General features: G+C 40.2%; 1 protein-coding gene across 1 annotated transcript in view; it reads right to left on the bottom strand.

Moving 5' to 3' along the window:
• EIF4E3 (eukaryotic translation initiation factor 4E family member 3) overlaps positions 1-27,758 on the bottom strand; it is a 192,704-nt gene that overhangs the window by 114,568 nt on the left and 50,378 nt on the right. The window lies entirely within an intron of this gene.

Raw genomic sequence — 27,758 nt, 5'->3', positions numbered from 1 at the left:
TAAGCCCAATTAATGTATTAATAATAATATTTAGGAAAAATAGTTAAGTACCCTGAATATTATATAATTTTTCCTGAAAACCTACTAAGTTCTAGGCCACTGGGGATAGGGCAGCAAACAAAACCAGAAAAAATTCCTACCCTCATGGTGGAAGAGAAATAGATAATAAACAAATATATAAATAAGCAAAGCATGGCCAAGTGAAAAAAAATGGCGCAGGAGGTGATGTTTTTCTAGGTAGATGGCCAGGAGGCATTCTGAGAAGGTGACATCTGAGCTGGTACCAACATTAGCTAGAGAAGAGGACTGTCAGCAGAGGGAACAGCTAGTTAGAGGTCCCAAGGCAGGCGTGTGTTTGGTGTGTTCCGTGAACACTAAGGAGGCCAGCATGGCTGGAACAAAGTAAGTGAGGGGAACAGTGAAAGGAGATAAGTTCAGCAAGGTAGCTAGAGATCAGATCATCTGGGGATTTATGGGCATGGAAAGATTTTGGATTTGATTTTGCTGTGATGGGAAAGCATTAGTGCATGTGGGGCAGAAGAATGTCATGATGTCATGATCAAATGTATATGTTAAAAAGATCACTATGGTACTGTATGGAGAATAAACTACAGGACAAGCAGAGAGACCATCTAGGAGGCTACTGTGATCTGGGCAAGAAATGACATGGACCAAAAGGTTGATGTGAAAATGATGAGAAACGGTGGGATCCAAGATGTATTTTGAAGGTAGAGCCACCTGGATTTAGGGATGGATTAGATATTGTAAGTGAGAAAAAAGAAAGAATCAAGGATGATGACACCAAGTGTTTAACACGACCCTAAAGGTGAGTAGCGTTGTTATTTATTGAGTAAGGAGAATGGCAAGAGGAACAGATTTCAGGAGTGAAAGTCGAGTTTGGTTTTGGATGTGTAATTTTTCATTGTGGTGAACATATACAAACATTATTTTTACTATGTTAACCACTTTTAAGTGTACAATTCAGTGGCATGAAGTACATGCAGTGTTGTGACCATCACCATTGTCCATTTCCCAAACTTTTCTATCACCCCAAACACAAACTCTATGTCTATTAAACACTTACTTCCCATTCCTCCTCCCCCAGGCTCTGGTCATCTCCATTCTACCTCTAGTGGACATGTAAGTTTAAGATGCCTATTGGATATCCTAATGAAGATAATAAAAGGCGGTTAGACATAATGATTCTGGAGTTCAAGGGAGAGGTGAGAATTAGAGACATAAGTTGGGAGTCATCAGCATATGGAATAGTCAGCACACAACTCCCATTTATCAAACTGAATATTTGACTTGTTTTCTCTCCTGCGCAGCCCAAAAAATGAATAGGGTGTCAGATACAGTGTATGGCATATAGTAATCATTCAATAAATATTTGTTTGATTGAGTAACTAAACTCTTTGCCCTTAAGTTTGTGGGAACAGCAATTCTTTAAACAAGAATATTTAAAAGTACAAGGTTTAAAATAAATACCTCTATTTCTTGAAAAAAAAAGTATGAACGAATTTTAAAATACACTGGCACGTCTATTGCAATTTTCAGAAATAATGTTTGATTTGTGATCTATTTGGCTGATGATTATGCCAAAATCTAGTACCACTTGACACCATGCTGTTACACAAACAGAACAAGAGTGACACAACCAGATGTGGTGTGTCACAGCGAGGATCAATGAGCTTGAAAAGCAGGAGAAAAGGTGCTTAAAACCAGGTGTTCGAAGTGTGTTTCAAAATCACCAACCTCTATTCAAATTACCCTGGCGATGTCGAAAAAAAGTGTGATTGTCCAAGAGGTAAAGTTATGAGATTCAGACAGTCATTTATCTTCAACTAACAAATGTACTGTATGCATAATAATCTTCAAGTGCCAGATCTTAAAATTCTCAGTTATGTGCAGGTATTTAGGAGCTGCTGATCCTAAGTCTCAGTATGTCAACACTTTGGCATGTCAGAGTGCGCAATATGTAATTGGGGTATGAAAGATATTGCAATTTATGTTTGGGTAATAATGTTAGAAGCATCTTATCCAGCTATGCAGCCACAAGTTCAGAAATTTGGGGATCTAAACTTGATATGAAAATATTTCAAAAGCCTCAGCCATTTATCACACTCTCTTGACACTTGTTCCCATCACCTGTATAATTAACCATACATTAGTAATCCACTAGTGCCAGACTACAACCTTGAAGTTGAATTCAAATAGCCTTTTTAGCATTAGTCAAGGCTGTGAAACTCAAAGTTGAGCAGTACGAGACAGGCAAGTGTTCTAATACGCCAGTGTCAGTGTTTCATTGGGAAGTAAAACTTGTCCACACTAAAATCATTAGTGCCCTTTCTCAGTCATCCTATCTTCTCAATTCACAGCTTTTTAGCACTTGCTTGGGGAATAACTGATGAAATAAAAATATTTAAAATATATTCAGAGGCCATGAATTAATCTTTTTCTATGTTATCATTGTGAATACACAAGACACAACATGTTCTAGGAAGTCTAAATGGACATGGTAAAATAGCTACTTTGCATGGCACTACCCATAAATTGGTCAAACTATAGAAAGTACACCTTAGTCTCTGGGCATTTCATTGAGATAAGGAAGAACATGTTTCATTCCAGAAGAATGAGATGGTTTCAACTAGTAGTCTAGTTTATTAAACTTAATAGTGTATATGAATAGGAATCATGGTTTATAAAATTAAAAATAAGGTAGATTAGGGTTATCAATAGTCTTAACAGCTTAGTAGAGACAATCATCTTAATTTGGAAGGCAATGAGAAGCTACTAGACAACCAGGTGAATGGCATGGTTGTTATTAGGTTGAGGGACTATAATCTCCAATCTCTAGACGGGAGTGATGAAAGCCTGAGAGTGAAGCGGTCGTAAAAAGAGTGATGGAGGCACTGTCAATAGGGATGAAAAAAGAACCATGAGGGAGATGGACCCTGCTGGCTTGGTCTCAGTGGCTGTTAGGATAGAAAACATGTTGGGTCACAGATGACTAGATTAAGTTCACTGACAGTAAAATGGAGAATAGGAATAGAAGGTGGTGTTGACTAGAGAGGAACGCGTGAAGTTCTATTTCGGAGAGGTTGAGTGGGAGTAGCCTGTGGAGAAAAGGCACACCTAAAAGTCTAGACTATGAAATGGACAGGATGGAAGTAATGTTTCGGTTCTGGGAGAGAACAAATGAGCTGGAGTGGACAAAAGAAGAATGCTGAAGCCAGAACCTGATAAGAGAAAACTGAAAGGTGGCTAGTGAAAAGATGGAGAAAAAGGAAGAAACACGAAGCATATAGTGGGGGGGGGGGGTGGCCCCAAAGCGTAGTGGTTAGGATGTCTGTTTTACATTCAGAAGGTCCTGGGTTCACGCCCCAGGTGGAGTCCCGGGCCATACCCCAGGCCATACCCCGGGCATACCCTGGGCCATGCCCCAAGTACACCACAAGCACGTGAGAGGAGACACCCCCCCTTCAAAGAGCCAGTTCTTAAGGGGAGACGCCTCGCCTTCAGAGAGCCGGTTCTTAAGGGGAGATGGCAACATCCCTAGGTCAGGGGTGGAAGTGAGGGGTGGGGGATCAAAGGGGGGGGGAAGCACATAGTGACAATTGACACCAAGGAGGAAAGTTTCAAAAGTTTCAAAAGTTGCAAATGATGTGAGTTAGTTCAAGAAGAACCCAGAAAGACCCCATAGTATTTGTTAATTAAGGGCTTGGTTTATTTTTATTGGGTCATATCGAAAACGAGTGAGGATTCTGCATAACAAAGAAAACCATCAACAAAATGAAAAGGCAACCTACAGAATGAGGTAAAATATTTGCAAATCATATATCTGATAAGGGACTAACATCCAAAATATATAAATAATTCTTCAACTCAATAGCAAAAATAATAAAATAAAAGTTAAAAACCTGATTTAAAAAATGGACGGATCTAAATAGACATTTTCCCAAAGAAGACATACAGATTGCTAACAGGTTTATGAAAAGATGTTCGACATCATTAACCATCATTGAAATGTAAATCAAAACCACAAGCTATCACTTCACATCAGTTAGAATGGCTATTTTCAGAAAGACAAGAAATAACAAGTGTTGGTGAGGATGTAGAGAAAAGGGAACACTTATTATGCAAGTTGTTGGGAATGTCAAGTGGTGCGGCCACTATAGAAAATGGTATGGTAGTTCCTCGAAAAGTTAAAAATAGAGCTTCCATATGGCTCAGCAATTCCACTTCAGCATATTTATCTGAATAAAATGAAAACGTTAATTCAAAAAGATACATTCACCCCCATGTTCATGGCACCATCATTTACAATAGCCAAGACATAAAAACAACCTAAGTGTCCATTGATGGATAAATGGATAAAGAAGATGTGGTATATATACACAGTGGAGTAATACTCAGCCATAAAAAAAGAATGAAATCTCACCATTTACAATAAGACACATGGACCTTAAAGGCATTATGCTAAATGAAATAAGTGAGAGAAAGACAAATATCATCTGATCTCATTTATATGTAGAAGCTTTTTTAAAATGAGCTCCTAGGTAGAGTAGAGATTGGTGGTTGGCAGAGGTGGGGCATCGGGGGGAGGTGGGCAAAAAAGGGTGAAGTGGGCCAAAAGGGACAAACTTCCAGTTATAAAACAAATAAGTCATGGAGATGTAATGTACCGCATGGTGATTATGGTTAACAATACTGTATTGCATATTTAAAAGTTGCAGAGAGTAAATCTTAAAAGTTCTCACAATAAAAATAATTTTTAAGAACTATAAATTGTTAAGTAGAATTATTGTGATCATTTTGTAATATGTACAAATATTGCATCATCATGTTGTACACCTGAAACTAATATAAAGTTATATGTCAATTATACCTCAATTAAAAAAAACTGATGGAGGCTAGGCGAAATGGCATAGATGACACGGGCTTTGTATATCTCCTCTTGTGACCACATCAAAGTTGTGGCAGAAACATGGAGCAAACAGAAAGCAGAGTAGCCCAATGTCTAGGTGAACAGAAGGTAATGGTAAAAGGCAGGAGGGGGCAAAGACGCGAGGCTGCCTGGTCCCCAGTGGCTGAGTGGGACAGAGGCTACAGCAGCTGCAGACGTTCCTCTTAAAGGGGCCGTGTCCATGACCGAACTTTCGTGGTAAGGGATTTGCTCACTCTGAGCACCAGTGTAGGGCTGGCTGTTCGGGGAGCACCAAGGACTTACAGGGTGACATTGAGTTTTCAGAGTGAAGGCCGGAGGCAAGGCTTTCTCCCAGGCAGAATGCTGGCAGTATCCATTGTTCCTCTGTTGAGCCTTCTCAGTGCGCAGACACAGCACGGCCATAGCTGAGACATCATAAAATTGGATAACAGAGGTCCCTCTGCCCAGAGGATTCCCTGAAACTCTACCTCCCCCAACTCGCGGCCCCACCCAAGCCACATCCAGTTGTGTCCTCGGTGTGCCCTGTGTCCCTTGCTGAGCAACTCTAAGCCTCACACTGGTGGCAGTTGGCCTCGGTTCTGGTGTGGCCTTTTGAGGCAACTATAAGCCCAGCATCTGTGGATTGCCTGCTGAATCTTAACAAGTGACCCTGGAGGGGCACAAGCTGGAGCTAAACTTGGCCTACAGCTGAACCCCTCTTAGGACTGGCCACTGAATACCTACTACACAAAGCCACGATAATAAGACCAAGAGACTTAGATGCTTCACTGAGTACATAGAAACAGACACAGAAGGCAGCCAAAATGGGAAGACAAAGAAGCAGAAACCATATGAGAGAACAGAACAGAGATCCTGGAATAATGGAGTCAAGAAATCTAACAGATGCAGAGTTCAAAACACTGGTTATAAAGATGCTCAATGAACTTAGGGGAAGTGTAGATGAATTCAGTGAGAACTTTATCAAAGAAATAAAAAAAAACATAGAAGTGAAAATGGCAATTAAAGGTGGACCAGTCAGAAATGAAGAATATATTATCTGAGATGAAGAGTATATTAGAAGGAATCAACAGAGTGAATGAAGAAGGGAATCAAACCACTGATATATAGAGTATGTGGAAGCCGAGGACACCCAATCAGAATGCCAAGAAAAAAGAAGCCAAAATTATGATAATAATTTAAGGAGCCTAGGGGACAAAATTAAATGTAACAACATTAGCATCATAGGAGTATCTGAAGGAGAGAGAGTAAACAATTGAAAACCTTTTTGAAAATATAATGATGGAAAACTTCCTTCACCTGGTGAAGGAAATAGACATACAACCCCAGGAAGCTCAGGGAGTCCCAAAGAAGATGAACCCAAAGACACCCACACCAAGACACATCATCATAAAATGCCAAAGGTTAAATAAATGCAAAGAAAGAATTTTAAAAGCAGCAAGAGAAAAGCAGTTAGTTACCTACAAAGAACCACCCATAAGACTGGTGGCTGATTTCTCAAAAGAAACTGTAGGACAGAAGGGCTTGGCACAAAATACTCAAAGTGATGAAAACCCGGGATCCACAACAAAGAATACTATTCCAGCAAAGCTGTAATTTAGAGTCAAAGTACAGATAAAGAGCTTCCCAGACAGAAAGAAAGCTGAAGGAATTAATCAACACCAAACCAGTATTACAGGAAATATTGGAGGGACTTCTTTAAGAAGAAAATCATGTATCAAAAACATGAATAAAGAATGGTAATAACTATATTCCTATCAACAAGTACCTCAAATAAAAAAGAATTAAGTGCTCCAATCAAAAGATACAGGGCTGAATGGATAAGAAAACCAGACCCTTACATATGCTATCTACAAGAGACTCACTTCAAATTAAAAGACACACACCAACTAAGAGGAAAGGGATGAAAAAAGACATTGTCTTTTTGGACCTCTAGAGGGTATTGCATTGAATGAAGTCAGATAAAGACAAATACCACATGATTTTACATACATGTGGAATCTAAAGAACAAAATAAATAACAACAACAACAAAAATGGAAACAAAGTCATAGATACAGAGAATATTTTGATGGCTACTAGATGGGAGGGGTAACAGTGAAAAAGGGCAAAGGGATAAACAAGTACAGTAGTTAGTTACAAAATAGTCATGGAGATATAAAGTGTAACATAAGGAAAATAGCCAACAATGTAATAACTATGTAAGGGGAAAGAGAAGTACTAGTTTTAGTGGAGTGATCACTTTGTGAGTTATATAGATCTCTAATCACTATGCTGTACAACTGAAACTAATATATTATTGTATGGCAACTATAATTGAAAAAAACTCTTTGAATTGCGCACTGTAAATACGAGCAACTAATTGTCTATTTCAATAAAGCGATTAAATAAATAAATAAATAAATAAATAGGAAAAATAGTGAATGAGGAGCAGGGAAACTATTCAGAGGCATAATTTTTGTGGGTAAGTGAAAGAAAAGAAAATAGGAGGAGAGCAGGAGAGCATTCTGGGAGAGAGGACTTCAACAGCTAATAAGCAGAATAACAGGAATAATCCCAGGTTTAGGTGAAGTGGGATGATTTCATTGTATTCAAATCACAGTTAAAAACCTGGCCGTGAGGTGTCAAGATTGAGTAGGGAGGCCATCAAAGCCAGAATGGAAATGACAGCAACCACTAGAAACTAGGGAGAAACCGCCTGGGGATGGATGAATATGATAAAGCTTTTGTTTTATTTTGTTTATATATGGTTTTGAGTGCTAGTGAAAACACAAGTGATATGTTTTGCATGGAATTTTTTAATTGAATTAGTTGCTAACATTTAAAAATCGAGAATATTTCAAATACTTTTTTTTTTCTGATTTATCCTGATAAAAAGCATGATCTGGGACACTTTCCCACTTGGCAGCCACCATCAGGAGATGCCCGGGGTTTGGTGTTTTCTTTGGATGCTGCAGGGTCTCTCTTGTACTCTAGTCCTCACCATTCCCTGTAGTCTACCATAACCCACTCTGTTTATATTATCTGTCTGGTATGCTTAAACACATGAATTTGCATCTCTTGGGCTGGGGGACTAATTAGTCAGTGGAAAGGAAAAAGTGGAAAGCAATAAATATGTAAGGGATAATGATTAGAGACAATTTCAGAGGCACATCTCAAAGACTACCTTTTTTTTAAATATAATATATGGACTTTGAATATAACTTCTACATTATATTTCTTCTAAAAAATAAACTCACATATACAATATAAATACAGATCCACATTTTCTTATGCACAATTCTGAAATTCAAAGTTTTGTTTATTTTTAAAAATTAACTCAGTGTTGGCAAGACCTGACCTGATGTGGAATCTTTATAGAGTTTACTATTAATGTGAACAGTCACATAGTTCACTGCAGAAATATTAATGTATCAACTGTAGGGCACACAATGTATGGTCTATGCACAATAGTACCTTTATAAAATTTTCGAAATTCTATGTTCTGGCACCAACAGTTTCAGGTAAGGGATTGGGACTTTAATATCAACTTTAACACTTGAGAAAAAGAAAAGCACCTTGTTGAAAAAAATGGGGGGGGGGTGTCTAAAACAGTATCTTCAAACTAACATTTATGAAGACAATTAGCAAGAAAGAGTTGGAAGCGATCTCAAACAGGAGGAAATCAAAGGAACAAAGCATGTGTGAGATTTCACAACAGATCTTTGCCAGAGAGAAAGCAAAGGACAAAAGTTTATTAAGAAGCAAATCATTTCTCTTTGCTCCATCTCTAGACAAACCTCCACTTAACGTTCCTCATACTCTGAAAAAAACAGACATCTTAATATCACTGCAATTTTACAAGGGAAGACGAGAAGCTGCAATAACCCTCAAGTCAGTAGAGTACAATAGAATAAGGTTGGTCATTACTCTATGTCTGTTCCACAGGCTCTCTGGCACTTGGCTGACTTGCCAGAGATACCAGCCTGTCTTCCCCAAATGGAGGTTTCACCCACCTGAGAGAAAGCCCATCAGCTTATATTCAGCTAGAATTTGGGCTCTGCCGGCTTCTGGGACCATGTGACTATGCGTGGCCTTTTTAGACCATAGCACACCTACCCGTTTCTGACTGGACTTTGACCAGTGTTTTCAGCTACCTGATATTCCATTTATTTTCTCCACTGGGGTGGTGGGAGGAAAATCATTAAGAAATGGAGGCTCCCCAATCACCTTCTCTTAGCCAAGTATAATCATGCTGTTTGCCAGGATGGAAAACACTTCAGAAAACCATTTCATGGATGTTCCCACAGCTTCAGATACCTCTCCTCTGAGTGTATGGTATTGAACAGGGCCTGGACACCTGCATGCTAGGCAGAGAAAGGCACGTACCTGATTTTACGCCAAGCCAAAGAGCATACCTACTTAGTATCACTGTAGCCTAAGATTTCCAAGAAACTGGTTTTTAAAACAGGTTTACTATGAAGCCAGAGAACACACTGGCAGGGTTGCTGTTTGCAACTACACTTGAAGCTATAGAGCTCCTACAAAGGACTTTGGATGAGGTTCTCCTCCCCTCTTTTGTCATTAATCTCTAAGGGATTGCCACTATACCAGGACCACATTGGCAGAGGCAGCAGCGACTGAGCTCTTGTCAAACAGGGCATGGCAAAAAACAGAATCATCATCATCATCATCATCATCATCAATATCATCATCATCAATAGCAGCAGCAGCAGCAGCAGCAGCAAAATGCCTATTGCATCAATATCCCAGAACACTTTTTAGTCCCTTGTGCCCATCTGTAAAAGGCAATACTTGCTTTGTGAAAAACAAGGGGATAAATGTGCTGGCACTGACATTAAGACTTCACAGCCAGGCCCTGTGGGGTTGGCCACTTTACTGAGATCATCTACGTACCCACCACCCACCACAACAGGGAAGCTAAGAGGAATGAGAAGATGGTTAAACAAGGTTTTCATTTTGACCTTATTTATATTCCTGAGACAGAACCAAGAATGGAACACATCTTTCCACTTTTGCACTTGTGAGTTTGGTCTGATTTCTCTCTTTCTTATTATTTTTAAAGTCTTTTATTTCAGATTATATTTGAATCAGGTTATAGCTCTCTGAAAATGTAAAAGGGCCTCTCCACATTGAATTTGTGAGTAGCATCTCACTGATTAAAACCCAAAAAGAATACCACATGCTCTTAGCACCTTTCCTAGTTAATGTATCTCCGTAGGAATAATTCCTGTATGTTCACTTGCAAATCTGGCCATCTACTTTTAATTCTTTCAGTCCTTATATCATGTAGCTCACTCTTTCCATAATTTATGTTACAGTGCCATCTTATGGTAGTTTATGACCACCATTTATGGATGGAAAAGTTCTGAACTCTTCAGCATTTTAAAGAAATATAAAGATTTAAAAATCATCTTTAATTGATCACACAGGGGAAAAAAATGTGTTAAAAACGGTGGTCTGTAAATAAGGAAGCTATTGCTGTGTGGTCTGTGAAAGGCCAGACACTAGAGAGAGTATCTGAGGAGCCACACAAACCTTAAAGACAACTGATGAAATATTTTAAAGGCTTTTACGTTCTCATTCAGCAACTGTTGCTGACTGCATAATCTGACTTTTAAGAAGCGGCCTTCTTTCGTGAATGCCATGATGTATTTGGGAAAACTCTCAGAAGAGTCTGGGCTAAGTGATTTGTGGCCTGGAATTTTCAGCTCTGCATTCTCATGGTGCATCATTTCTTCCTCCTCATCTCTGAAAACCCCACAGAACTCTCTGGGCCCCTATCAGCATGACACAGGAAACCCAACTCCACTTTTAAGCCTGATCATTTGCAAATGTATTTCAGTCCCAGGTTTAATTCCAAGAGAAGATTCCTTGGAAAAGCCTCATTCCGGAAGTCTGCCTGCCAATTTTTGGAGGCTTTAAGGCTTGTTTCCTCTCTCTTCTCCAAGTTTCTTTCCACCCACAAAGTTAATGTACATCGTGAATGGGCCTGAATTTAATTCCTTAATCAGAACTTGCCAGTTCCGTGGCTGCTCTGCCAGTCACTTTCAGGAAGGGAAAAAATGGTTTTAATTCCAGGTTTGTTTGGGGCCGGGAGTGGAGGGTGGGGAGAGTAATGGATAAATGAAATGAGTTCATGAGATGGCGATCCTGGGGGAGGGCTGGGGTGGTAGCAAGGGTTTGGTTAATGTAAGTGCCCTTTCTTCTCTAATGACAATATGCTCTAATAGCTTGCATTCTAACTCCCACATTCAAGAATTCTTTTATTTGCATTCCATCTCCTTTCCAGATTGCCCCACTGATTTTCTCATCACTCCTATAGGATCGAGATGAAAAGTTTGAGTTGATGGTGCAAAGTGGGGAGGGGCATCCTTCAGTTTTCCATCTAAGATAACCCTTTTCTCTCCATAAAAAAGGATGTAGAGCACACAGTGATTCATGAGGAAGGAAGAAAAATTAATATGCATTTAGCCAGATGCAAAGTAGGAACTTTGGAAGAGAGGCAATTTTTTAAAAAGGCATACTTGAATGTCAAATATTTCTCGGGTTCTTCCTGCCCTGTCACAATTGAACTGCTTTCCTTTTTAACTGCTCCATTTTCAATAATTGGAAGGATCACAGTTTCAGCATTCAGCAAATTCCGAATTTAAGCAGTCCTAACACATCACAGCAGGTTCTGTTTTCTTGGCTTCTGCTTCCCTTTTTCTCTCCTTGAGTCCTCCTTTCCTCTCCAACCCTTCCCAACCTGTTTCACTATCTACTTACCGTTGCTGACCCTTCTCCCTCTCCTGTGCAGGGGCTGTTCTTGCTTCGGTCCCTGCACTTGAAATGTTCTTCTCTCTTCAACTGTCATCCTTAAATCAGCAGGGACACGCCCGCATTTTCCCCATCTTTTGAGTGTGTGTTTGTGTGTCTGTGATTGTTTTTTTCCCCCTTTAATCAGAAGAACATGATCAGAAACTCCAACACATTCAGCTCAGAGTCTGAACTCACTGTACCCATTAGGAATTCTTAAAATGCAGATCAACTCTACAGAATGACTCTTTACAGATGCAAAAGTGACATCATGGGTGGCCTCACCCCCGCCCTACCTCTCAACATGTATGGTTTTTCATTGCTGTTCCAATTTAAATTTCTCAGTTTACCAGTCAAAAGAGATGATTTTTCTAATATCCATTCTGCAAACTCCATCTGGGATTCCCCCAAACAAGCTGTGTTCTTCTGTCTTTCTCACAGGCATGAATTATAAAAAGTCTACAATAGGATCAAGGATGAGGTCAGGCCTTCTAGATCTGAAACCATATGAGTCTTAATGCCTGGAAACATGAAAGAACATGGAAGAAGGAATACATGCCTTTCTACAAGTGATTTTTCCCCATCCAGCCTGCTGATTCTGTGCAAATTACCTCGAGGAAGCTGAAGTTACAGTCCTCAAAAAACGGGAAGCAATGAATATCTACTGTAATCACAATTATCCTACGATGTTCATGCATAGCAGAATATTATTACCCTTCCAAGCTTTCGGCCTAGTGTCTTGTGTGAACAGAGAACCAGATGGAAGTTTTGGTGGCTAAAATGGTTACACCAATTATTTATAGATTCGGACTAAAAATCACGTGAACTGCCTTCTGTGGAGTCCCATCTTCCCAGAAGAGACTAGAAATAGACATAGTTGTGGAAAGTCTCAGAATCATTTAGAATAATCCTAAACATGATATTGCAAGTAGAGAAGAGTGGAGTTAAGCATAAAGAATTTTTGAAGCCTTTTCATAAAGAAGAGCATAGTTTTAGAACTATCTTTTGGATAGTTCTAGAATGAGACCTGATAGTTCAACTTTTTATCCTATTGGTTTTAGCAGCATTGCCCCAAGACTTTTTTTTTTCCCTGGAAAAACCTTTAAAATTCGACTTGACTGCTTGTATAGGTAGGTGTCACCAGCTCTGGAGTAAAAAGAAATTATTCCTAATGGCTTATACATGACAGTCACTCAATCAATATTTACTGAAAGAATGAAAGAATACAGAACTTCTTTTATTAGTAATAAGTATAAAACTATGTATTATTTTTTAAAGTTTCCTTAAGTTCTCCATTTCATTTTTTTAAAGTTTGACATAAATGTAAGTTTTTTGTGTGTGTGGGAAGGGCAACATTTCTTGAAGGATTCCTTTGGGCTAGGTACTATGCTAAATACTTTGCCCTGTGTTGCTTTATTTCAACTTCACAACAACCTACAATCTTTCACATCTTACAATGGAATAATAACCTGGCTGACGTTAACCAGCTGTTCCAAGGTCACCCAGCCAGCCCCCTCTGGAGCCCCACCCAGCCCCGGCTTCTCTCTAACACAGTCTATTCTGCTGTGATTCAGAACTGAGAACTGCTGACTTCTTTCATTACAAATCTAAAAATCAAGATGGAAGAAAGTTTTGGAGAATGGCTGAGTCCATTAAAATTTTTAGGAATGCTTACATTTTCATAGCCAAAAAACCATTTAAAGGAATCGGCAAAAGCGCGCACACGTGTGTGTGTGTGTGTGTGTGTGTGTGTGTGTGTGTGTTTACTTTAATAAAAAGGGTTTTATGGAAGACATGAACAAAGGTCACATGCCAAGCTCTCAACTGCTCTCTTCAGGCTCTCCTATTAGCAGACTCATTTAGTCCACAAACTACCTAAAAAGCTTAAACTTAAAGGAAAATTTAGAAATGAGCTTGTATCTGGTGACATCAATACCAGATTTATGGTGCTGATTCAATACCTCATCTTGGCCAAAAGGCCAAGAAGCATTGGTGCTGATTCTAAAATAAGATATTTGTAGTGACTTAATTTTTACTGATATCCATTTGAACATATTTAACATCACTAAATGTGAGAAGTTAATAACTTTAATTACCATTTACTTGGGAAAACTCTTCATTCATCAGAAAGTGAAGATTCTACCACTCTATTAAACTTGCTCAGAATCAAACAAACTTTTACATTTTTCTGGTTAACTGTATTTCTCAGGGGAAAGCGCTCAGATGGTTTCTCAGGTGAAAAAGATTAGTGGTATTTCAGGTCTCCTCACCCGTCCAACCTCATGTGTAAGGTGTTAACTGGGCCATGATCACGGCTTTGAAAAATAATACAATTCTAGGCCTTCTGCTTCATGTGGCTTGAATAATGTCAGTTGGAAAAAATACATTTTATAAAAATTAAAATAATAATAAAAAATTATAACAAAGTATGCATTGAGTTATTAATACTCAGTTTGTATGAGAAAAACTTTCAAGTCAATCACCTAAAATTAAAAAGCCCCCATTTTTATTATGGTGCAAATAAAGTTACAAATATGAACATATATCTTTCCCCTTAGGTTTAAATCCCCACGTTCCACAATTATTTTTCCCGCTGTCATAGCACCAAGTGTTGTAGGATTGAGTGTGTGTGTGCACGCACATGCGTGCATGCATAGTTCTTTGTACTTCAGTTGAACACCACCCTTGATCATCCTCGACAAGAGAGTAAAGGTTACCATTAGTGTGTTGAATAATGGATGGCATCTATTGTATTTTCTTGTTTAGGAAAATAAATCATCCTGAATACTTTTATTATGTTCTATGTAAAATGGAAGCACATCAGCACTCGTTATGTTTTCCTCTCCTGAGCTGGTTTGGCAGGGTGCCTTAGGCTGGAAAGAACAGCCAGGGGTTGCCAAGCAAGGGCTGGCTTGATTCTGTGCCCATTCCTCTAGGGGATGTAAACATCCTGCCCTGGAATACTTCACCAACCTGTAGCTAGAAACTCCCATGCACGGTGTGCAGCTGGGAGAACTGGAAACCATGAGTCACAGCACCGGCCAGGCCCTGCTGGATAATGAGGAGGTCAGAGGTGTATGCTTTATACACTTCACTCTTGTCGTCCCCAATATGAGGGTAGTACTGAATTTAGTGGAGAAACATACAAAAATCAAGTGTAAACCAAGGGCAGAGAGGACCAAGATTTTCTAAGTACCTACCAAAACGTGCCTGTACTTATCAGGCACTTTTGCATGCATTCTCTCATGTCATATTGAGTAGGCTACCTCAGTAGGTAAGGCCATGGGCTCTAAAGTGAGACACCCCTGGGCCACTACTTATTGGCTGTGTAGTCGTGGGCAATTTGCTTAACCTCTCTAATTCTCAGTGTTTTCATCAGCCAAGTAGAGATGCGCCAGTTCAAATACTGAAATCCTTTTATACCAGACCCAGAACATACAACCTCATACTCTCCTGGCTGAACTATCCTCTCCCTTTGTGATCTAGTAACTAAAGAGAGATGAGGGCACAACAGAACCTCTAGGGCCTGTCCATCAGCAAGGACTGGTTTGCTCTCATTGATTCCTACTCATGCCATACCAGTTGTTAGGTAGCTTTATAGAGCTCTCCTAGGGACAGGGGTAGATTCTATAGAGGTTATCACGTGATAAGCCCCAAATAAATGTTGGTTGTTATTGTCCATTTTACAGATGGGGGAAGCTGGGCTAAACGAGGTTAAATAACATGGTGAAAAACATGTCATGGAACCAGGATAGGAATTTAGTTGATATAGATTCTTATCTTTATGTCTATCAACCATGATATATCAATCAGAGAATCTTGAGAACCCATTTAAAGATAGCATAAAAGACTGTCCGTTCTAGAGAAGGCCACTGCATCAGCTAGATTTCAGATGGTCATGCTCATCTTGAATGTCACCCTTGAGGATTCTCTAAAAGGCAAACGTGGATCCAGTTGCGATGACAGCGTCTCAATTATGTTATCAGACTTATTATATGGAAATTGCTTTTCTCAAGACCGAATGGAATCAGCTGATCTAAGCTGAGGAATGGAGTATGACAAGTGCAGAGCTAGTCTTCTCAAACACAAGTTGTTGTGATGCTATTCTTGTGTTTGGGTACTTTGAGTAAGTACTGAGTTGTACCTCTGTGGTTCTCTGTTTTCTGAGGGTGGAAGAATAATACATGTAAAAAAATTCAATATCAGATACACAGACCAGTGGAACAGAATCAAGAGCCCAGAAATAAATGCATGTTTATATGGGCAAATAATTTTCTACAAAAAAAGCCAAAAACAGACAATGGAGAAAGGAAAGCCTCTTCAATAAATGGTGCTGGGAAAACTGGAAAGCCACCTGCAAAAGAATGAAACTAGACTGTTGTCTATTACCACACACCAAAATTAACTCAGAATGGATTAAGGACCTGAATATAAGACCTGAAACAATAAAATGCATAGAAGAAAACAGAGGAACTAGACTCAAGGTCCTTGGACTTAAAGAGGATTTTATGAATTTGACCTCAAAGGCAAGTGAAGTAAAAGTAAAAATAAGCGAATGAGACTAAATCAAACTAAAAAGCTCCTGCACAGCAAAAGAAACCATCAACAAGGTAAAGAGACACCATCTGAATGGGAAAATACATTTGCAAGCAACGCCTCCAATAAGGGCCTAATACTCAAACACACAAAGAACTCATACAACTCAATAACAATAAAAAAACAAACAATCCAATCGAAAAATGTGCATAGGACCCGAACAGACATTTTTCCCAAGAAGATATATAAATGGCCAACAAACATATGAAAAGATGCTCAACCTCACTAGCTATTAGGGAAATGTAAATCAAAACTACAATGAGATACTATCTCACACCTGTTAGAATAACTATAATCAACAGGACAAGTAATAACAAATGCTGGAGAAGATGCAGAGAAGAAGGAACCCTCATACACTGCTGGTGGGACTGCAAATTGGTACAGCCACTATGGAAAACAGTATGGAGATTCCTCAAAAGACTAAGAATTTATCTACCATATGATCCAGCAATCCCTCTATTGGGTATCTACCCCAAAGATTTGAAAACCTTTATCTGAAAAGGTATTTGCACACCCATGTTCACAGCAGTATTATTCACAGTGGCCAAGACATGGAAGCAACCGAATTGTCCTACATTATATGATTGGATAAAGAAGCTGTGGTACATACATACAGTGGACTATTACTCAGCCATAAGAAGAGATGAAATACTGCCATCTGCGACACCATGGATGGACCTCGAGATAATCATGCTAAGCGAAATAAGCCAGACAGAAAAAGTTGAAAACCACACGATATCACTTATACGTGGGACGTAAACCTAAAAGCAACAAATGAACAGGATAAACAAACAGAGACTAATGGACAATAGACTAGAGGTTATCAGAGGGGAAGAGAAGGGGGGTAGAAGGAGGTAGATGGGGTAAAAGGGGTCACATAAGTGATGAAAGAAAGAAATTTAACTATGGGAGGTGAACACATAATGTAAATATATATATGCCTTACTGTTAAAATGTATAGCTGAAACTTACTGGATTTCATTAACCAAAGTGACCATAAAAATTTTAATTAATTAATTTAAAAAATTAATTATAGTTTTATTGTCAATAAAACTATTCCTTTAAAAACTTTTATCAAGATAGGATATTGTCAGGATATATTAAAAACAATGGCTTATCAGTTGGAAATGTGATTCTCACATAATGGTCACAGCATAGATCCTATATCCTGCTCTCAGAGACAGCCTTCTGATTCCATATCCTGCCTCTCTACCGGCTACTAGCACTTGAGTATGAAATGGTCACCTGGAGGCAGAAAGGTGCTTCTATGGGAATAGAACATAAGGCAGTAAAGTTTTAAGAAAAAGAAGTGATAAGGTCATTATAGGGGAAGGCCAGCGTGGAGATTATTCCGGCAGTGATCTAAGACTTTACTATTCACCGTGCGGCTCATGGACCAACAGCATTGACTTCAACTGGGAGTCCATAGGAAAACAGAATCTGAGGCCCACCCCTGTCTGATGGATCACGATCTACATTTTAATCAGATGCCAAGATCATTTGCATATACATTGCTGTATGAGAAACTCTACTCTAGGAGGTCCAGGCTCTGCTCATATTTGGTGGTTAGGAATGGGTGGGGGTGGGGGGAGTGGCACAGAGAATGAAGTTTAAGAGATGAGAAGGTACCCAAGTGTTTGCCTAAGAGGTTATCCTGTCTGAATCGGCTGGAGGGAAAAAAAAAAATCTGTTCTCAGATGATGAGCAGGCCATGTATGCAGTTGCACACAGCATGATGGCCATCTGTGTATAAAAAGAAAAGAAACACTGTGCAGGGTGTGGAATTGCTGCAGAGGCTAAGCACGGCCAGGTGCTTAAGCGGGAAAGCCAGTCTTGAAGATCAAAGGCAAGTTGATTGTAAAAGAGAACATCTTGCCCACCAAACCCAGGCCCTCTCAATGGAGAGAGGGCGACATCTGAACCAGATGTTAGCAGCCGAGGGGTCCTGACAGCCTAGAATAAACTCACGAAAATAGCTCTGTGGCATCAAAACCTCATTACCTGCCAGGCCCACTGCTAAATACAAACACGGGTTCTATAAGAAGACACGAAAGTCCTTTGAGACACTCAGCTGAGGTGGTAGGAATTTTCTAGCCCTGTGGTAAATGGGCAGTCATTAATTATAAGACAGACACTGAAACCCAGAAAGGAAGTTCTCCTTTGCGGAGAGCAAGGGAGTGTAGTTTTTGGAAAGAGCTGTGTGAGCATTTCACATTAACCAGTCTAGCTGGGGTCATGACAAGTGCCGTCTTCTGCAGGCCTGGGATGGGTGGCGAGTTATTTTTGTACAGACGAGTGGCTCTGGCTCGGAAGCTCCCACCCCTTGGGACTGTACTTCAGATCTGGTACCAGGACATTGTCACTACACTAGCAACCCAACTGGATTGTGGGGGACTGGGTGTTTCATCAACTTGTGAATTTTCCACAAGTACAAGCTGGTCTCCTCTTAATTGCCCCCGCAGAGATTTTCATAAATACATTTAAAAATAATAATTATTATTGTTATTTTACTTTGTACTTCTAGATGGCACATTTCCTGTAAGCAGCTCAAAGAACTATTCTGAAACTATCCAATTAATCTTTGCAAAATTCCTGCGAAGAAGGTGGGTGGCAGTTCCTCTACATTTCTGGAGGCGAGGGGAGAAACAGAGGGAGGTTATGGGCCTGGATAACATGAGGATGGAAACTGGACTCCCAAACTCCATTCACCCAGCAGTCTTCTCAAGTTCAGTCCTCTGAGGTGCACAATTACATAGGCCAGGGCCTTAAATACAAAGCACTTGTATTCAGATCCTGGTTTACCTGTCAGTAAGACACATGGCTTTGTGCAAGTCACTTAGCCTCTCTAGGCTGCAGCTCCCCCCTCTGTCAAATGTCTGTGATGTCCTCAGTGAGATGTGGTATAGGAAAGACTGTTGGGCTGCTCAGGGTGGGGCTCTAAGCAGGTTCACGGATGTTCTTTCCACCTTGGGTAGCACAGCCTATGGAGTCCAATCCCCAATGGGCTCCTTTGAAGTTTTATGCACTTCAGTGTAGACAGCATATTTTGGCATGGAAAGGAGCAGGAGGGTCCAAGATCTGGCTTGGGAGATGAACAGCCTGATTCAGATTTTGACTCTAATACTTTCTAAGTCTTAGGACTTTGGGCAGGTTACCTAACCACACTGAATCTGTTTTCTCATCTGTAAAATGGAATGGTCATGATTCAATGAGATAATGCAGATGAAGTGTCCAGCATTACTAGGTGCTCAGTAAGTATACAGAGAGGCGAGGAGGCTGCTGTCAGACTGTCTGCATTTGAATCTGGGCTCACCACTTTCTAGCTATATGACCTTGGGCAGGTCACCTCACCTTAGTGGATAAGGAAGGTTCCTGTGAGGATTAAAGCAAGTTCATACATGTAATTTAAACAGAATCGGGCACAGAGTCCGTGCTTGATAAATGTTATTATTAATTGTATTATGATTACTGCTTGATTTTTTGTTTCTATTTTATTTGCGGAGCCATGAACACTAACCTCCACCCCCAAGGAAAGAGATTACTCCACGATTTGAGGGTAACATGGAGAAGAAAATAGCTCAGAATCAGGCCATTTTCCTCCAGTAAATTGAAAGAAGTGTCTCTTAGCTGGACTCTGAAATCAGACAGGCTACAGTCTGCCACTTACTGGCTCAGTGATGCTGGGCAAGTCCTTTCATCTTTCTTTCAGTCAACACATCTGCAAAATAATGGTACTACACTAACCACCTTGATTTATTAGAAAGGAGACGAGATAATGTACACAAATGCACTTTGTAAACTCTTAAATACGACATATACTTAAATGGTTATGAATTCAGAAACGCGCTTATACTTTAAAAGCACACAAAGACCTGAATTTTTATTTGAACAAGAGAAAACTAAACACTTCTATGTGTGCTTCTACTTTTCATTCCTTTGAATATAAAAAAAAATTTTTTTAAGCACTTGTCTCAGGTAGGAGAAGAATGAAGACACTTTAATTTCCGGCAGTGCCAGGATCTTGGGTTTGGACTTCATCCCCAACTGCTATAAAACCAAACCAAACAAACAATATGTCCACCCACCCGGGAAACTCAAAGTAACTCTGGATTTCTCTATGCTGAGTTTCCTGTGGGTACTTCAAAGCCTGGAGACTCTGCAGATGTCTTGGTGGTGATATCCCTTTAGCAAACACATGAAAAATACTCCAATAAGAGAGGCACCAGCTCCACAAGTGGAAATTTGGGGGCAGAAACAGAGGGAAAGGCAGTTTGCAAGCTGAGCCCAATGAGCATGGTTGTCTGATATTCATTTCTTAGATGAACGGCATGCATTTGCTGCTGGGGTCTAAGATCCCAGCTCGCCTCTAGCTTCTATGGCAAGGAAATGTTTCTTGGGTTCTAGGCGGTAAATAGTCCAAACTGAACTTGACTAGAAAGAATTATATCAAATACTTCACTTTTGCCAAGACTCTCCTTGGAAGTGGTCAACCCCATCCAAAGTTAAAAACAGCAGACTCTCTTACTTGAGAGCAGACAGAGGGTGGGTCTAATCACAAGGTGTGTTATTTTAAACTCTGTGTTTCTTTTACATTTTTGATTCTCCTCCCAAAGCAGATTTCCCTTGACATGTAGTCAGGGATATTTTTACCTTGAGCCACTGTAAAACACTAACACAGAAAGTAAATCTTTACTTTCAGGAAAGTTCTTTTTGTGGATTAAAATCTGCTTTTTGAATCAAGAAGCAGCTCATACTTTCAAAATAACAATTTATTACAAAACTATAATGTTGTCTACAAAGTAGATAAGGAGCGTTAAGAGTCTGTGCAGTCAGCAAAACTACTGTTGCCATGCTAACTGGCAGGACCAATGGTAGGGACGGTGACTGGGGCGGGGGCATCCACTCCAGGCCCAGCACACTCTCCCCAGGTGTTAGGAGGATGCTTTTCAAGGCAGTGACCTAGGTCTGGGGGTGATGACTACAGCTACAGGTCAGAACGAAGCCCCCTTATCCACTGAGAAACCAAACTTACAGGGCCGACGAGGCCTTCATTTGGAAGAAGCCCTGCCTGTCTGCCTAGTGTTCAACCCTGGTCATTTTATACACTGCAGATTCTTTGAACACCTGCTATGCGCCAGGCACGGTGGCCTCCTGAGGAGCCCTAAAGCAATGGTGCTTATGGTGGCCCTATTAGTATATGCCTAAGGTTATAAGCTACTGAAATTGATTCAGTGTGTTCTTAAATTTGTACATTTAAAAAAAATAGCACAGAATAAATTGAACCCTAAAAATAAAAACAGAGTAAAGAGATGTGTTACTTAACAATAGTAAAATTATAGTTGCATAGGAAAAGGGAACAACATGTGGAGTAAGGGGGACTGAGGAGCAGATGCTGCTCTGGGGCTCAATAGCTCTGTGACCTTGGGCAAGGGACCGTTTCCTCTAAGCTTCAATTACCCTCAGCTATGAAATAAGGGGGTGTTACTAGATGGTCCCTGACTCTGGTTGGTGACTGCTTTCTTGGCTGCTTTTGAATAATCGAAAGTTGACTAATACAGATCTAGGAAGCCCATTTATATCCAAAGGTAAACGAAAGTTTACCTTCCTTCCAAGAAAGTCCACACCTGTTTGTGTCTGGCAGGTACAGCTGACAAAGGCTCATCATCGGACTTGTGCCCAAGGAAGCGGAATCATTAACTGATAAACCCCAAAGGATCTCACTTACAGCGATTTTAGGAATCTCAAATAGCTGTCCTGGGAGAGGGTCTCCAGCCTGGCTGGAGCCCAACTGCACTCAAGGGACAGCACTCCACCACTAGCTGACCGAGAGAGCGGACTTGCCCGATTCACTCTCCACCATTACAGAATCTCTCTATAGCAAAGCCTTATTACAAGTTCCCAAGGCACCACAGCTGGTCTTGGTTGTCTCTTGATGACGCCAGCCAGTGAACTGGAAGGTGGCCTGCAGGGATCCCGTGAAACCACACGGGTTTAGTTTATAAAGGCTGACATTGGCAGATGGCGCATGAGTAGTGCCTTTGAAAGACTCTGGTGAGCTGAGTGCTTTATTTACTTAGTCTGCTAAAAATTAACCTTAGAATTTCTACAACTTTTAAATGTAGACACTTTTCATCTATTTTGAACTTCATACAATGAAGAAAGTATAAAATTGGAGATAAGAAGTCTGTCAATAAACTTCAATGCAATCTACTTTTAAAACCTGTATTGTCACAGATAAATACATTTTGTTCTCCAATAGTTTGATCTGTGAACTAATTAGGTGATTTTTTCTGCAACATAAGATTTTAAATTTTGTTTTGTAAAAAATGAAATATACAAATGGATGTGTGAAATGGCTAGTGAGATTTGCTAGAACAAGGGTATGATATAATCAGAAGTTACTGATGTTCTTTCACAGGCAGAAATCATCTCCTCAACCTCAGATAACACCAGGTTACTCGCTTGCTTTAAGTCCTGGTGTAGTCCTAATGGGACTTTGACCTTTTCCCTCTCATTTGAATGGCATTCCAGGGCTGCTCTGTCTGGGGGTACCACATGGGCAGAGAGACCTAACAGACTATTTAGCAGAACAAAAAAAAAGAGAACAAAGTAATTCCCATATTTATACTCTTGGAATTGGACATATACTCAAATTCTAGCAAAATGTCCAGTAGAAACTATTAACAGTGCACAACTCTTATCACAGTGATTATAATTCAGCTACATAAACACAAGAGGCATAAGCCATTCCTGAGGAAAAGATACAGCACTGACAAGACAAACAGATTCGAAACCACAGATTTCCACTGAAGTTTCTTTAGGGCCAACCATTTCTGCCTCTTGGTGTAAAGATAACGCATATTTGTTGATCAAGGTGAGTAATGACTTAATTATCATTGGGGGTGGGGAGTTTCTAATCTTTAGAAAGTCAGAGGGGCTCTTGCAGGTTTTATCTGTCCTCAAACTTCACCTCCAGGTGCAGAGTTAAGAAAGTTCTACAGGTGTTGGACCCAAACAAATAAACCTTAATGGTTACAGCTCCTTTAAAGAATTTCCTAAACACGGGGGTGGGGGGAAACAGGTGTTGTTAATAAGTCATCACCTGATGTAAGGCAAGTACCTCTCGGCAAGACTCACCGTATTTCTTTGGTCCCTCTTTTTTTCCTGTTTAGTATTCCTTACTTCCTTTCTGTATCCTGTGCCATACTCCCCTCACCATAACCCTGGCCCAAGCCTTAAGCAGTCCAATTTTCTTGCATATTTGCAGATACCCATAAACACTGTTATTTACTACTAATAACATTTAGGAATAAAAAATTGGAGGGCAGCTGTTATTGTTTGCATTTGTTAAAACAAGCATATATTACTTTTATACTAAAAAAATGGATTTTTGTAAAATAATAAAAGGTTGTTGGACTCTAGAGTGTGATTTTAAAACAACTGGCCAAGTATCTAAAAAAAAAAAAAACGACAACAAAAAAACAGGTCTACCTTGAACGGAACATTGCAATACAATAAAGCGTTAACATCAAAACCTATATAAAAAATAGCATGTAACAGTTTATATAGGGCCTCCATGCATATTTTCTCATTTAATCTTCCCACCTAGTGATGGGCACATTCATTCTCTCTGTTACCCAGATGAATAAACTGAGGATTAGAAAAGTCGGGTAGCTCACCAAGAGTCACTAAACCAGTAGGCTAGGGTGCAGAGAGGCAGGAGCTAGTCTTCTCACTTCAAAATATGATGCTCTTTCCAGCCACAAACATAATCCCCCAGGAGTAAAGAATGTGTTTCTTAAGGATGGAATCTCTGATGGGCTTGTGGCAATGTCACTCCTCTACCCAACAAATAGCAGGGTCTCTGCATGAGACCTGGGATCTCGCAAGTTAGTTCCACACTTACAAATACACACACAGACTACAAAGAACCACGGGCCACAGGGGATCTTAACAAGGACATTCAAGTGCCTCCTATATGGCAAGCAAGGAGGGCTCCTCATAAGCTTGAAAGTTCAGACAGACATTTTGGCTCACCCTAAGAACACTGGAAAGGAGTGAGCTCGGAGGGGCAAAGGTGGAGGGCTGGAGACAGCAGGGGCTCGGCTGCCCACAGCTGGGCGCCCACGGGGTCGGGGAGACAGAACTAGAGCCAGTTCACAGGGGGAGGCAGAGTCCTCCATACATTTTGCTCATTGCTAGAATCTAAAATACAGCTTTAAATTATTAAGCATCCTGGAATGCCACAAACATTTTGAAAACTGCCTGTCAGGATCAGAAAAAATACTTGGAGGAAGGATCTTCAAACCAAGTGTCAGAAATGAGAAGTGGGCCCAGGTGACTCCACCTCACTCCACACATGTTGATCAGGCGTCAGTTACCAGTAGCAGGGCTTGGCTGCATGGAGGCAGACCCTACAAACTTTTATAATAGGAACCCACAGTATGGACACTTGAGTGTTTTGCCTACATATTAAAGCGAAAAACTGTCCAGGCTTTCTTTCTGAAATCGTAAAGTAAAGGTATGAATTCTTAATTTTTGCAAGCCTTTTTGAGAAAGGTCTGAGGCACCCCCAAGGACAGACAGGGGACCATATTTTGTGTAACAGCAATTCTTCTAAATATAGGACACAGAGTAATCACAAGAAGGATGCCAGCGGTGTCCTTGGATGCTCCACAGAACAGGCGGACGGCAAAGCTGCTAAGAGGGTTTTGCTCCGAAATCCTGTGCTCCCCGATTTAGCAGAAGGCTTACTTCACGCTCTCACACGAGTGGGTTGCCAGAGCAGACCCAGGGCTGATGCATTTTGAAGCCCGTTACATCACCTTGTCCCAGGCCGGCCTTAACAGGCACATAAATCCCTCTGGACGCAGGGCATTTCCTTTTTAAGCAGGTAGAAGTAAATTTCCTTATCCAAACTCGGGCTATCTCTAACGTTTGCCAGATATCACAGGCTTATTTCTTTTCTTTTTTTAAACCTCATCTTCACAGCAGAAACATAAAAGGGGAGATCTATAAACATTTCAGATTCATAATATACTACTTCCTTTAGGTTCTTCTAAGCGGAAACTTTGCTCTTGAGAAAAGGTGAGCTTCTACTAAAAAGTAATTTTCTCTGTCAGGAGGGCTCGCCATGCACTCGGTCGCAGCTGAAATGTGTTTTAATAAGGCCTTTCTCCTTTACAAGCCCGGCTGGCTTTCAGCTCCATCCCACAGCCAAAGCAGGGAAGAAGATGGCTCTGCGATATCCTTTTGTTACTCTAATCAGAGCCAGAAGGGCTGTATTGACTTTGGGCCTTGGGGAGTTGTAGTTCTTTTGTATCCATCTCATCCAAGAAAATCAAGTTTGATTAATTTGTTATCAAGGAAAATGTGTGATGCGCTCAGACTCAGGCTTTGAAATGGAAGGATAAACCTGGGCTGCAAAAGCCCAGGTCAGCTGGCAAAACAGCAGAGGTGCCCAGTTGCACAGCTTCTCCACAGAGCTGCCTGTTCTCGTTCACAACACTTAAAAACAACAACAACAACAACAACAACAACAACAACAACAACAACAACAAAAACCCCACCTTTTCCACCCAAGTGTTCAGAGTTGGACCACTCTGTATCCAGGGTCTCCTTTTATTTACTTTAATTTTGAAAATAGAGTTATCAGGGCTACAAAGCAATACCGAGAAAATATTTAGCCATGACACAAACCATGGGGGTGGAAGGATTTGACCTCCTGCCAATCTTAAAAGACCACTGAGAGTGGGAGATTGGAGAGGGCTGAACTCAGTGTCAGCACGTGCTTCTGGAATGAATAATCAGAAGGGGTCCCCAGCTGGGTCAGGGGACAGATGCTCATTTATGATGTTCTGGTCTTGTTAACCTGCACTTAGAGGAGTTCCCAAACTGCTGAAAATGCATAAGGTAGTGGCCCCAAGATATTACTTAATCCTAGACTTAGTGTCATATTTCTTTTTCAGATGCTATATATACTTTATAGAGAATTACAGGGCTTTTAAAAATTACAGAGTAAGCAATCTTTAGACATTCCACAGTGTAAGAATCCCCATATTTAACATGTTGGTGCACAGGCCTTTTTATGATTGTTACCCCTAGGTATATACATAAAGACATAGTGAATTACTGAGCAAAAGTCAAGGGCTCGCTTGGCTTTTAAAGATGTTTGAAAAGCACCAACAAATTATAAACAGCCTTTGTGGTTACTGAATTCAGTGTCAAAACTATTATTAGAGAATTTTAAAACAATAATGAGATCAGTAAAAACAGCTTTAGAATTCTAATGCTATTTAGACTTTTAAAAAACCTCTGCTTATGACAACATTCAAACATTCCTTCATTCAGGCATACACTGAGTTCATAGTGTGTGGAACTCAAAAAAATGTTTAAGATATACTTTCTGCCTTTCTTATGGTCTAGTAGTTCAGAAATTTTAATAATATTTACCAAGCCACTAAATCATAAGCTCCATGAAGAAGGGACAATGTCTTGTCTTGCTTATTTTTCTATCCCCAGTGCCTAGCACATCATAGTTGTTCAATAAATACTGAGTGAATAAGTCAATATCCCAGACAATCCTTACCTCAGCCGTATTAATGTCTATCAACGTTCTTTTGAGGTATCCAAGATTAAAATAGCATGCATGTGATGCAGGGAACTCTTGGGAGCCTCTTCCAATCCTCCACCAATGATAAGTTTATGTGCCTATATCCACAGTGGATAACACGGGACTTTTACTTCAACATGAATTTGTTCAGCCTGGAAAATATTTTCATTAACTGAGCTTTCTTCTTATATTCCTGAGTAATGATGGCAATAACATCCTTAGATAACAGTTAATTGGAAAGTTCACTCAGGTTTTAAGTTGGTTCACAGCAAATTGACTCAGAAGTCAGGTACACTGAGCTCAAGTGAAGAAGGCAGATTTTTTTGTTTTCCCAATACGGTGTGCTGAGGTAGAAAGATCAGTAGACAAGTAGGTAGGAGAATAGTGTGTTTGGCTAGTGTTATAACCAACAGTTTGCAAGACCTCAAACAATTTAAGCTGGACCAGTACCTCAAGGGGAAAATGCAAGTGTTGGATCAGTTCATTCTCTTTACCGTATGGACAAATGGATACAGTCAACCAATGGAAGTACCATTTACTAACTCTCTACATGAGCAAAATACTGAGCTGGGTGCCTAAATATGTTATTTGCTTTGAAGAATCTCTACCTTCTTCCAATCTAAAGATAAGGAATTTGGAGCTCAGAGAAGATGAATAATTGGTTATGGCATAAGCTAATGGAATTTCAACCCAATAAGCAAATTCCAAGCTAAGTTCTCTGCATTATGCCCACTTGCTTCCCTTCTAATGAACATACAGGGCTAAGCTAGGCATCCCAGACGGGTTTGGTCCAGAGAGAATCTCACAG

The sequence above is a fragment of the Rousettus aegyptiacus genome, unplaced genomic scaffold (genome assembly GCF_014176215.1).
Source record: "Rousettus aegyptiacus isolate mRouAeg1 unplaced genomic scaffold, mRouAeg1.p scaffold_m13_p_4, whole genome shotgun sequence".
In the NCBI taxonomy this organism is placed as follows: domain Eukaryota; kingdom Metazoa; phylum Chordata; class Mammalia; order Chiroptera; family Pteropodidae; genus Rousettus; species Rousettus aegyptiacus.
This window is presented reverse-complemented; position numbering and strand designations above follow the sequence as displayed.